Below are 13,344 nucleotides of genomic sequence, written 5' to 3'. Positions count from 1 at the left end.
CCTCCACTGTTGTTCAAAAACATCATTGTTCCTTCGTTATGATGAACTTGGGCACATCTTTGTTGATTTTGAATCAGTTCTGCATATTTTACACGGTCTTACTGCTGCAAAATGTTCACCAAATCTGCAGTTACACCCAACATACACACCATGTACACCTGTTTAAATGACCTTCATGACAAAAAACTACATTGCCCAACCATTTTAGGAAAATATTTGCCTTTTTAAATATTTCAACCAATGGGCTACAGCTACAGACATACTGAGGTAGTTTACAGTCAGCATGTAAACAAATAGGTTCTAAAGAAATATACAGTAGAATATCATAAAATGCAGTCATATATTGTTAATGACATCCCTGTGACAGTTTTTATGGCGAGTAGCAATATCCATCCACCTTCTCTGCACTAATACCTCATTTATAACTACTCAAATCCTTATGTTCACATAATGTTCTGACTGAGGTTTAAGTTATTAGCAGGCTCATAGCAAAGCTGAAGAATTGGCAGAGGACTCCAGGTAAAGGGCACTAAAGCTAATGAAAAATGAGATGGAGGTTCATTCTTAGGGCTTTGGTTTTATTAGAAATACATGGTAATAGCACCAAAATCTTAGTCAACATAATGTTCACAGCCATCTGTATGATACCAATGCCTGTAGGGCACTATTCATTCACACAGAAATAAAAGGAGATGTCTAAAAAAAAAAAATTCATGCAATGCTTACACTTCATTCAGTTTCTCTGAAGGATTACCGCCACACATCACTTTGGCTCGATTCATTACATGCCTGCAAGAGGGGGCAGATGTGTGATGGATGGTTGTCTGCAAATGGACTTGTCGGTAATAGAAAAATGCACATGCTTTAATTAAAGAGAGCTGGACAAGTGGATCCAGAGTGGATTTGGGTGTCGCACCATGTCTGTACAAGGCAAGGTATCACAAAGACAAGAATGTAAACCAGACTGATGCAGTGTAAGAAGGCGTGAATGATAGACTGACTATAGGATGCATTTCCTTTAATTGTGCCAACAGCAGAACAGAAGTGTAGTGATGAGCATAGACTCTACTGATACCATGTTCATGTAACAGAAGTCAAAAACCTCACTGAGATGTCAAAGGATTCTGTCTGGAGTAGCATTCTGAGATGTTGGTCATATACCAGAGTTTTTAGAAGCAAATTTATGTTTCTGTTGCCCCAATTGCTGCAGTTCTGTTCAGTAAAATTCTGATTTTGCTTATTTTTATTTGGATCTTTAGAAAACTCCAAAACTCCAATAATTTGGGTCTCATAGAACTGTGTAGATGCAAAAGTTAAGCGAATACATCCACTATAAACTTTGTAAATATTATTATGTCATTGTTGTAAATTTTGCTAACTTGTTCACTTGCATAATTCCAAACATTTCCAACAATGTCCAAAGCAGCAGAAATCCACAGTTCATTTCAGTGTCATTTTATAAATTCAGTGTTTCAGTTATCTGTCACTAGTATAATATCTCCTGTACTCCCTGTATCTGTAGAAAATCTGTAAACACCAGATAATATGTCAGAGATTATGGTAGGAAGAAGGAGAAATTGAACTACTTACCTTGCCAATTTGTTGAGTTCTTTCATTCTATTGTTTGTATTGCTCATTTATGAAGGATTCTGGTTACTTTAGCGTCATTGTTTTGAACATAACAGCGCCGGGCTACCCATGATTGAATTTGTCATATAATGTTAGCTACACTAGCTGTACGGGCAGTCGGCTCATCAGATCGTGAGTTAGCAGTTATCATTATGCTTTTTACTTGCAGATAGTTTGTTAGAAGGAAATGACAGAACACAAATATATGTGATGAAATGTCAGGGGATTTCTGTTTTGACTGAGAGCCCTCTAGCAACAGAAATGACATACTATACCTAAGTATTGCACAAATTAATCAAAAATACAATCCTTGTCTACAATTTACTCCTTTTTTTTTGCACATTTTGCATTCTGCTATGTTCTAATTGTACAACTAATTTCTACTTTCAGGACCTAAGGTCGTATTTTTGACAATTAGTAGCACCAGGAAGTAATGTTTCAGTGAGCAAGTTCTTCTTTTATTTGTTTCTTATGCATTCAGACAAGGACATTTGTGTTCATGCACAAGCCCACATGCATACTAAAAGAATGTAATTCTTGGCCAGTACTGGATTTTGGAAGCTGATTCTGATAATATAATGGCTCGGTTGATTTATCGGTTCAGCTCTGGTTTTTACGATCTTCCAATGATACGCAATGGCGGCAAAAATACAGCTAAGTGTCAGCAAAGGCAGAGAAGAAGACTTCTAAAAGGTGTAAATAAGAATGAAAACTACGGGGGCTTAAAATATTATCAAAAAACCTCTTTGGTGAATGTTTGATAAAGAAAGACATGCAATCATCATCTTTTAAAGGTGTGTTTTTGTGAGAAACACAAAGCCACACAAATAGCTTTGATTTGCATAAAATGTATTACTATTTAATAATTATCTACTATGTTTTAATACAGGTAAAGAACACTGAGCCTGTAGTTTGACGCTGTGATAACGCGTGGTTAAAATGGCTCAGGAATAATACTAAAAAACATTCTTTCTCCATTCTCTCCATGTCTGTTGCCTCCCATCACGGAGTCCAGTGCATTTCACTCCAATGCAACAAATTCTATGCAGCTGCTTTTGTTTGAAGGCAGCCCATTAATGAAGAGCTCTTCAGCTAAATACATCTTTATTCTGCGATTAACGACGGTGCTTGAAGTGAGCACTGGTGTGAAAGTGGGTTGCGGCCCTTCAGCGTCCAAACCTTTACAGCCACTCTGCCATCAATCAGGCCTTGTGTCCAGTAAGTGCTGCTCACATTTATGAAATATTCATCAGCCATTCACTTTTGCTTTCCACTCACCCTAATCATTATGTTTCGGCAGCACTGTGTCACCTCTCTTAAAAAAAAAAAAAAAAAAAAAGAGAGAGAGAAAGAAGGCTACAATCATCTTGCTGAGGGGAGGTGAATTAGGGAATGTGTGACTGCTTTTATTTCAGGCATCCCATGGGTGGACATTTTCTTTCTGGTATAAAAGTGTCAGTCAGTGGTCTTCCCCTTTATCCTGTGATGTCTCCTTATGTAGGTTCAGTTTTATATGTCCTTTAATTAATCAACAAATGTGCGTGCTTGAATTAGTTTCAATCTACTGTGAAAATGTAACTTTTGCTTGGCTGAAATTTCATGAATAAAAGTGATAGAATTTGAATTCATGCAGTGTGGAGTTTACACAGGTTGCAGTGTGTGTATGACCATGTAGCTTTTTACTGCTATCACAAAGTATTGCCCAAAAAGGTGCACATGAAGGAAACTAATTGAAATATCTACTTAGATTTTTCTGACTCTCTAACAAACTCATGTCAATATTCTATGTTAACCTCTTTTTTTCTGTCTCTCTTTGGCTCACTTACCTCTGACTGTGATTAATGTCATTATAGTACAATGAGTTTGATGTTCTCATCACTCATGTTCAACCAATCGAAGACCCGGCCACCGAAAGGTTGTAATATTCATCAACATTCCCCGACTGCAGTCAAACGCACTTCTCACTTCACAACAGCAAAGGGGGGAATTCCACCTTATTCTTCACCTATTTGCAATTCTTATTTGCTTTGTGGAAAGTTAATCTATCCCCAGCAATAACTCATTGGATGTTACAGCTTAAGCGCAGATGTCCTCAATTGCCTGTCTTGCATTTTAAACAGGAGGGCAAAAGAGCCTTGGTACAATTCTCCAAACACAACTGAGCTAACACTGATTTATTGCTCCAGTTTATATAACTCATATTAGGAATTCATGGACCTGGCAAAAGGGATTAGAGCGTTTATTTCAGGCAGGGAGATGATCCTGTCATTAATGGTCGATACTTTCATCATCGTTTAAACCAGAGGAATTTGCCCGGTGACGAATCATGGCGGACACAGCTATCAGGGTTGTGCAGCTGTACTCGTTATCTCGCGACGACCCGCTCTGCTCGCTGAACGTGGACCCGCGCCCATCAAACTTGGATTAGGCTGTCAATCAAGCGTCGGCCGCGTATATTGTGTTACAATTTCTCCCAAATGTCACCAAGATCAGAGTAATTTCTTGGCTAATTGCATCTCGTCTCCCTTTAATGCTGCACATTTAATGGTTTTGTTACATTGCGTGACAAGATGGTGTTTCTCCCGTATTGGCACCGTGATGAGCAGAAAGAGGGCCCCGCTTTTGTTTAGAGAAGGAAATGAAAGAATAAATGACTGTTAAAGTTCAGAGGGCGTATTTTCTGAAATGGCAGCAAACAAAGAGAAGAAAGTGAGGAATGATCCCAATCTTGCCATAGCGTGACATCAATTACACAAAATTCTCATTAGAAGGGCTTGCTTCCGAAAGTCTGCTGCTAGCTTTTCACTCTAGGTTGTTTCATTCGGGAAGAGGCAGCATGTTAGGCTGAAGATCTGTGTCAAAGGCAGCTCACAGCAATTCTGAGGATTTTCTCTCCTCTGACACCAACTTTTTTCTTTTTTTTTTTTTAACGTGCCACTGACTTAGTTTAAACATGACAAATACAATTTCGAGCGTTTTACTGTGGCCGTGCAGCTTCACCACACTAACGATACCGGCCACAATGCACCCATTAATACCCTCCTCGCAGAAATCTCTCCTAAGGGAAATACCATTAACCATGTTAAATAAAATGGTGAAATACTAATTCCGCCGCATATCATCAGCAGGATTACATTCACAATACGTGTCAAGTTATACTGGAAGGAGTCGCACAAATAATTACTAAAAATCTGTTTCTCAAATTCCTCAAAAGGCCAAACATGCACAGGAGGGCTGATTCATTACTGAGCCATTATAGTGACGGTTCCGAGTTACAGTAGAGGCAATATGAAGGTGTCATGTGCAAAATACAGACCGCTGACAAGCTTTTTACTAAGTCTGTCGTCTTGCACGGCTAATACAAGAAACACATTAACATTCAGAATTTCAGCTATTGAACCCAGAGTTTTAAAGTGCTCTCGTCCTTTTCTCTCATGTAAAAGTGAAATAGCTAAACTGATAAACATCTCACAGATGAGATATGTGCCATCCTAACACTTTCCAAATTTATTGTTCATGGTATAATCACACAGAACCAAGGACGACGCGGCTGACGAGACAATGAAATGCACTTAGCATTGCTCCACGGCACCATTTATAACGGGTCGAATTAAAGAATCGCCATTAAAACATTTGAAAAAATTTACATCTACAATTACAAACTATAAATACAGAAGAGAAAAGAAACAACAGAGCAACAATAACAAACACTTAACTGCTTTCCATTAGTGCACTTAACCTCCTCTTCATGGAGAGCAATCCCACTTTACATTTCCTGTGGCTAAATGCGTGTCTCTAATTCACAAATGAGGGGACGTTTTGAGTGGCCCTCTGTCTCTCCGATGAGCAAATGCTGCAATTAACTTTTCCTCCTCTTTTCTGGGGAGAGAAGGTGTTTTAAAGATATTAGCCCACAGTCAACCGCATCTTCTGGCTACTGCTAAATTTAAGCAGACGTCGTCGTCTTTTTTCTTTTTTTTTCTTCACTTTCCCCTTGTTGTTACTGAATATTACAGTTGAAGATAATGGCCCATTTATGTTGTATTATTCGAGGTTGATTTAATGGAAAAATCTAAAGTAAGATAGTCATTAGACCTTATTACTGTCATCATATGCAGTTTTCAACAAGTTTCTATCTGAAATAATTTCCTGCTTTAGCATGCACTATTACTTATGCACTTACAATATAGAGTTAGCAATAATGAATTAGTGTGTATGGTGAAATGTATTGGAGGTGTGCGCAAGGTGTATAGGTGAGGACCTTGATAAGGAAATAGCAATAATAAGCAACGTCATGTGTTTCTGCAGTTACTGCTGACATGACACTGATAAATAATTAGCATATGTCAGGATTAAACCTGATTTAGTCCTGTAATGATCTCCCTGTGTCCACTTGTGCATTCTGTTTATGTAAGTGTGTGTGTACGCGGACTTGCATGCCTGTGGATGTGTGTGTTTGTGTGTCTGTGTGTGTGTGGGTGTCATTACAACAAGAGCTGGTTGCATCCATGAGCAAAATGGCTGCATAATTGGCGATGTCCATGACACTGTGCTCTCTGTAGGTGTTTTTTCTGCATGTTGCCCAGACTCTAATTACTGGGGTTTCAGCGGGGAGGTAAGGCAGGCGATGAGGAGAAGGCGTCTGTGCCGCCTGATTCTGTCAACTGATGGGTTGTACTGTCTGCGGCGAAGCCAGGCAGCCCAGAATCCCTGGAGTGAGTTTGGGAGAGACCCAGGGACTGGTCATATCAACAAATCTTAATCAAAAGCCTGAAATTGTCAGCTGTCATACACTTTTTGTGATCTTTGATACCTTGCCCCTCCTCTGACCCACACCGCCAAATAATACCATGCTGCACACACACACACACACACACATAGAAAATCGCATATACAGAGCACATATTCACACACATGGCTTCCACTGTCTCTCGCTTTCTCTCAAATACACATTGCACATGTGCTGTCACACTGACGCTTGCACATGCACAGAGAAGTAGCAAACTGCAGAACACTCTTTTGAAAAATGCAGACAGACTGCAGCGAGGTTCAACATGTGACTGTATTGTTTACAGTGGCACTCACAGCCAAACTTTGTATACTTTATAAGACTAGTAAAAATCATTTTTTCCCTCTGCTTAATATAGGAAATAATGCACCTTTCTGATACTCTCACCAAGGTGGCACAGTAACACCACAGCTCAGCTCCCTGCACTGATTTCTGACTATTCACTGTAGCACAATTACACTGCCGGCTTTTTGGATGAAGTCCAACACTTCCAAAACCAAACCTTTTAGTCTAATGAATGAAATCAACACTTCTAAGTTCCAGCACGGTGTGCTTCAGCTTAAGAATAGCACATTTTGGTTTACTGAGTCAGGTCAGCAGCAAACAATGCCATTTTATTTTGCCCCCAAGTCCCCTTTCAGACAGTCTTAAACTTGTGCTTCAGTTCAGGAGAGGATGGAAAGGCTGTGGTGGCTTTGATCGACCGACTGTTACTAAGAAGCTTTGAGGGGGTTTAAAGGACCTAAAATGTATAAAATGGACGGATCAAGAGCAAGCAGAAATTTGACGGTTCAGAGGCAGGTTAAAAAAGTAAGAACATTCCCATACAATATATATCCAGTTAGTGCATATTAGGGGACGGCAGATGACAAAAGTGGAATCTAAGAGCCGATTAGCACCATAGTTAAACCTTCACAGGAGCAGGGGGTAAATACAGCACCACACTTTGTACTTTTCAGTCCTTCAAGGGAAAGATGGAGGCATATTTATGAATTAAAGTTCTAAAAAATTAAAGCATTTTGCAGATTTAAATTGGAATAAGACTGGGAGAAAAGCAAAGATTTGTGTGTCCCAGATTCTTAGCTAAACCACCAAACAGCGTGCAGTGCTGGAAAGAAAGAAGTGTGAAAATAAATCGAGGGTGATAAGTGCAACACACAAAGCGAACCCAAATAAACATGCTTTACAGGCTGACGCTTTCCAGAGTAAATACACCGTAGCTTATCAGCCCGACTTCTATTTTAATTAACTTTTTTTCACAGTTTCACATCTTTTGTCATGCCATGATTGAAGAAATTGTTCCCTGGTTTGAAATGGTTGCGTGGTTAGGTAATTGTTAAATTAAAAAAACAAATATGAAAGACAGAATGTTATTAGTGTTGTCAAAAATACTATCATCACTTAATTTCTCTTTTGCTAATAAGGACGCATCAGCTCGGGGCCTGCCCTCAGTAATGAAACAGGCTTGGACTGTTAATGATAACTGTTATTTATTCCACTGCCACCCAGGTTTATTTGGGCCAATGTGGCACCATGAACCTCTCTCACTTTGGTAATTAAGCGTGTTGATACTGCACGATGCTTACCTGCAATTATGCCATTTTAATGAGCAGCAGCGGATGGAAAAAGGGCAAGGCGAGGTCAGCCAGAAGCAGCAAAGCATTGGTGTTTTAATAGACACTTAAATGCTGTTAATTTAGCTCCCGGTAATGGAGAAGCCCGCTCGTAGGAAATATCTACAGTTCCAGGGATGGAAAGTCGCAGGAGGCTGAGGGGCATTTTTGAGGGAAAGATGAAAATTCTTAAGCTATTCACAGACTTGTGTTACTGCCCAGAGGAGGATCTCCACATCTTCTGCTTGTTATCGGAGGCAGCCTTGGCATGTTTTCAGCTCTCAAGAAAGTTGATGGGTGTAGGCAAAGGTTTGGCAGGCTCTCACCTGTTCTCGCCTGCAAAATGTATCAGTGTCAGGCTGAGTGCTGGATTTTTATAGAGCAGAACTAAGGTCTAAGGAAAGGGGAAAAACAAAGTTATGGATCTATAATGTACTATAGAATATTGTATATTTATCTAAGCGAAATTGTTGTAGCTGTTGTAGATTGATGTGAAAAATTAAAGTAGAGAAACAATAATATGTGTTCTTGATGTATGGATAGTCTGAGACACCTGTTTAACCAATCTGAATCTGACATGCATTTTTCATCGCTCTTTCTCTGTTTCAGCACCCAGATCTGCTGGTTTTCCCTCCTTGCATGGATCATGTATCACCTGTGCAGCTGTGTAAGTGCACACACACACACACACACACACACACACACACACAGACACACACACACAGAGGTGCTATAGTACGCAGGTTATTATAACTCCTGCGCTCAGCTCTGTGAAGGTGGTGTGATAACAGTCATTAGGGTAGCCGTGGGAGGACACTGAGTCTTATTAGAGGAGCATGGAAATTCATTGGAAAAACAAGCGCTTCTCATTAACAGGTGTGAAGCTATGCAAATACATAAACACACCCCGGTAGCCCACCGTCCTCACACCTGCGTGCGAAAAACAGCTGCTTATTAACACAACAACCCTGCAATTAGTTTAGAAGAATCGGATTCAATTAAAATGGACTGACAACCTATGTGTAAATGTCTAGATGCACATGCACATGGAAGGATATTGGGGAAAATGGATAAAGTTGCCAAAATTGCAATAAAAATAGGATAAATAGTAAAAACGCAGAAATTATTATCGCTGTACTCAGACTAGAAGTGAACCTAAATTTCTGCTTCCAAAGAAAGTGAAATGTAAACTAAAAATGAAGCATCACCGGATTTGTTTCAGTTTTGGTGAGTAATTTGTTGCAGTTACAGATTTTCAAAGTAAGTTGAAGCTGTAATCATCCCAGCAATTAACACAGAAAGCAGTGAATAGTTAATGCATTGGATTTTCTCTTCATATTCTTTGTTATCATTTTTTCCCCATTGTGCATCTTTGTTTATGCTCCCGTTTGTTCTTTTCCTCGTTTTTTTAATGAAACCAACTACAGCTACATAGCAAGCACCAGCAGTGAGGCCCAGAATCAGATGAATCAGACGACACTTTCCTGTGTGACACATTTAATGCATAACATGCTTCCAGTGAGAGCTCTTGAATGGGTAGATTTTTGAAATGTGGCGGAGTGGCTCCCTACTGAGCAGTAAGCTAGGTCTTTGATGTATCGTGCTGTAATGTGGTTGTTATCCATAATCGGCTTGAATTCAGGAGGGCCGCGGCTGAAAAAGAGGTACAGTGGTAGCATGTTCTTGTGGCACATTTAAATGTGAGTGTCTTCCCATTAAAAAAAAAAAAAAAACGCCACCCTCGTCCACTGTGACCAGAACTAAACACCCCTATTGACTGAGCCCTTCAAAACATGCATTCGCAAAAACACTGTTAGATTTTGTAAATGTTGTTTTCATAGTTTGCAACGGGATGAAGTATAATATAGAAAAGAGAATATTTCATATCGTTTAAATCCCATGGACCCGTGAGATGATTCTCAAATGGAGTTTTTTTGATGCTTATGCAAATTTCTGCACGTTTGCGATACTCTAAGTTTAAACACGAAATAATCCTGATGCTATCACATTAAGCTGTGATTTGCAAGGTGGGAGGAAAAAAGAGTTCGTGATACGCATCAATGTAGGGTTGGCAAGGAATGTGGAGATTATATTTTGCATTGCATGAATAACAATCAACAGTTGAAGGGAACAAAGAAAGTGTTTTGAAATATGAACCCTATTATGCACTAAAATGAGACCCCTAGTAATGGGCTTTTAATGTTGCACCGCAAAGCAGAGACTTTTCCTGACAAACAACTGAGGAAGTGACTTCGACACAGAAACCTCTACATATAATAATCCAGGAAATTCGCGTGTTGTTTTGCTCTCTGCCAAATAATATGGGTGTTGCAACAAAAATCAAAAGCCGTAACACTAGTACACACTTGTGCTCATCCATATGGTTCAACAGATACTAATCTACGTTACCTTTATGATGTATACTGTAATAAAGACATTTTCATGAGGCTGTTAGAGCCCCTAAAACAGTCTGATAGGCCGCCTGGTGAAAAATGAATAAAGCACCCTGGTTGTGATTGCTCTAGAGATCTACAGTATTATTACCATCCAGCCTGTGCTTAGAGTTTTAATTTAGCAGTGATAATTTGCTTATGCAGGCCTCCACAGTGTAGAGTTCTTTGTTGCACCAACAGTTTTTAATATAGTGTGATTTACCCACTGTGATTGTTTATACCACCTGAACAGGACGGAAAATCAAATCTGGTTGAAATTAAACATTAAAGTGAGAGAGGCAGACGGTGAGGTCTGGTTGGAGACAGACAGACAGCCAGATAGAGGGAAATGGATGAGATTGTGGGTGTGGTTGACGGGGGGGTGAGTGTTTGTAAAGGAGAGTAATCAAACGGCAGAAAAGACCAAAATATAATATTGAATGCAGCTGACTCTCTGACATTAGCTAGACTATAATAGTTAGGTTTGAGAGGCCATCCTCATTGAGGCTCGCAAGAGAGAATGGAAGTGTACTAGTTATGCATCATTACGGGGGGGAAGAGCTGTCCACTTCCTGCTGGGAAGAGATGCCCTCTGCTTTCACACTAAGCGGAGTAGTTCACAAAATAACAACATACCAAGTGTCTGTCTCCCTCTCTTTGACAAGAGGGCTCATATGAAGAGCCCGCGGAAAAGGATACGCCTCCATTTAAACTTAAAAGCAGGCATCTAATTCACGGCTTACAAGGGAGAAGTCATAATAGCGCGCTGTTAAAAAAGATAGCAGAGGAGGAAAGGGTGTCAACAGTACATAAACATGCGCAATTACAATGGTAAAAACATGCAATTTGATATTTTTCAACTGGGAAACGGCATGCTTGTGAGATTTTTAATTCAGTTATGAAATGAGATTGTAAAAAAGAAAAAGAAATATGTTTCTATTTTGACTGTGAGCAGGCACGAGGTTGCACATTATCAATCTGTATTGTGAGGAGTGAGGAGCTCCTGAGGTTTTTTTTTTTTTTTCATCACGGTCTTATCCACTTCAGAGGTTCAACAGATTAGCTATCCACTGGGGTGCGATGGCTTTTCAGCGCCGCGCTTTACGTCCAATTTGAAGTGTCTAAGAGCATTCTTGTCATTAGTGTTTACTCAAGACTGTTTTTTTTTTTTTTTTTTTTTTTTAGAGAACCCAGACTGAGTGTGACATTAAAGACAAATAAAACTCCATCAGCCGTCTTTTTCGAAGGCTCTGGAGAAACAGGCCCAACATTTTATCTTGGCAGACAGCGGTTTCAGAGGTTATAGATAGACCAGCTTGCTGACGCTATTATTTACCAATGGAGCAGAATGTCAGCTCTCCTATACACCTCTTTGGGGTTTTTTTCTTACCCCCCTCTGTATTGTTTGCTCCCTGTCTTTGTGAAAGGGGGCACTTTATGGTGGTGAGCGGCGAGAGAAAATATTTCTATCTTGCCATCAATGGATCAATGGAGATGTGTTTACCTGTCTGGGGGTGCAATGTTCACTCCATAATAATGGATATTAAACAGCTTGTTGACTGAGTGCTTTTGTCCTGGTCACTTGTCAATCCCTTAAACACTGCTGGCCAGTGGAGGGACACACTCTACTACTAACACTGACACCTCCAGCTCCAAGAGTCTGTTAAACTGTAGGCTGAAGTGGTCATGGACACCCCTCCCTCACCCTTGCAGAACAAAAAAAAAAAAAAAAGGACATGCCGGGTCAATGAGATTCTCGGTAATTAAACTGAAAGGGGTCATTTTCAGTTCAAACTCTGGATCCCTGTAGGTTTAAGTGGTAGGTTGGAAGGTGCTGGCCTCTGCTTGATCAGCCTGAGTGGGAGCACTTGCTCAAGTTTCTGAAAGAAGAGATTGATCGGCGCAGAATACAATACATAATCCTCACTACAGAAGACGGGTTATCTCTTTAGATTAGAACTTTTGATTAGTGGTGCAAAAATGGTGATCGGCGCATTAAGATTTCAGCAGCTACCAGTTATATTGCACATAAACTCAACTTTACAAATGTTAAAGCTGTAGGGAAAGTATTAATATGTTGCCAGAATCATGATCAATGACGGATACCTGCTGAATATTAGTGCAGTCAGCCAAATCCGCCAACCCCCTCCAGTTATACGGAGCTCCGAATGAACCATCGCTTTGTTTTTAATCATGACTCCTTGCCTTCTCCATTATCCAAACTGTTCTTCACTGCATAATAACTGTCTCTCATGCGGAGCGGATTTTTAGCTCATACCTCAATAAAACAGAAACCCATGGTCATTTTGTGGCTGTTGGGCTACTTTGGGGAATTGAGAGTCTGGCTTTCTAGCCACAGCAAAGTGGTGTGATGGGAGCAGCAGAATGAAAAGGCTGGGTTTGTTTTACATAAAGGCTGCAGCCATCAGGACTCAGCAGGACAGGCGGAGAGTGGCTCTCTGGGCCTGATAAATCATGACCTGCATTCATTCATTCAGCACATTCAGACCCAGACACGCATTTCTCTCCCAGCCGGCTCTGCTGACTCCTCATTTCTGCTCCCGTTTTTAATATGTGACCTTATGCTAGGATTTTAGCTTCACTGTTCAGGTGAAGGAAAAGTGAAGATGGCTGACAGTAGAACAGCGCGAGGACTAGTTTGAGATTTGCGATAGAAAACAAGCTCAAAGAAATTGTTCACTTCTTATGAAAAGACAAACTCCACATTTAAAGTTAAGTGTTTCGCAGATCTGCACAAAGCGCTGGTGTATATTTTTCCTTTCTTTCAGGTGAATGCATGGCACCCTTTAGGTTTAATGGAATTCATAGTAGTGAGTGACAGGTTTTGAATAGGCCAGAGAAAATGGGGAGGTAAAAGGGG

General features: G+C 40.1%; 1 long non-coding RNA gene across 1 annotated transcript in view; it reads left to right on the top strand.

Annotated features, from left to right (window-relative positions):
- LOC111573302 (uncharacterized) overlaps positions 1-13,344 on the top strand; it is a 69,377-nt gene that overhangs the window by 33,549 nt on the left and 22,484 nt on the right. The window contains exon 2 of the long non-coding RNA XR_008599986.1: positions 8,641-8,698. This is a non-coding gene — a long non-coding RNA (uncharacterized LOC111573302). The remainder of the gene's footprint in view (positions 1-8,640; positions 8,699-13,344) is intronic.

Source organism: Amphiprion ocellaris, chromosome 20 (genome assembly GCF_022539595.1).
Source record: "Amphiprion ocellaris isolate individual 3 ecotype Okinawa chromosome 20, ASM2253959v1, whole genome shotgun sequence".
Taxonomy (NCBI): domain Eukaryota; kingdom Metazoa; phylum Chordata; class Actinopteri; family Pomacentridae; genus Amphiprion; species Amphiprion ocellaris.
Note: the sequence above shows the minus strand (reverse complement) of the source record. Positions and strands in the feature narration are given on the sequence as shown.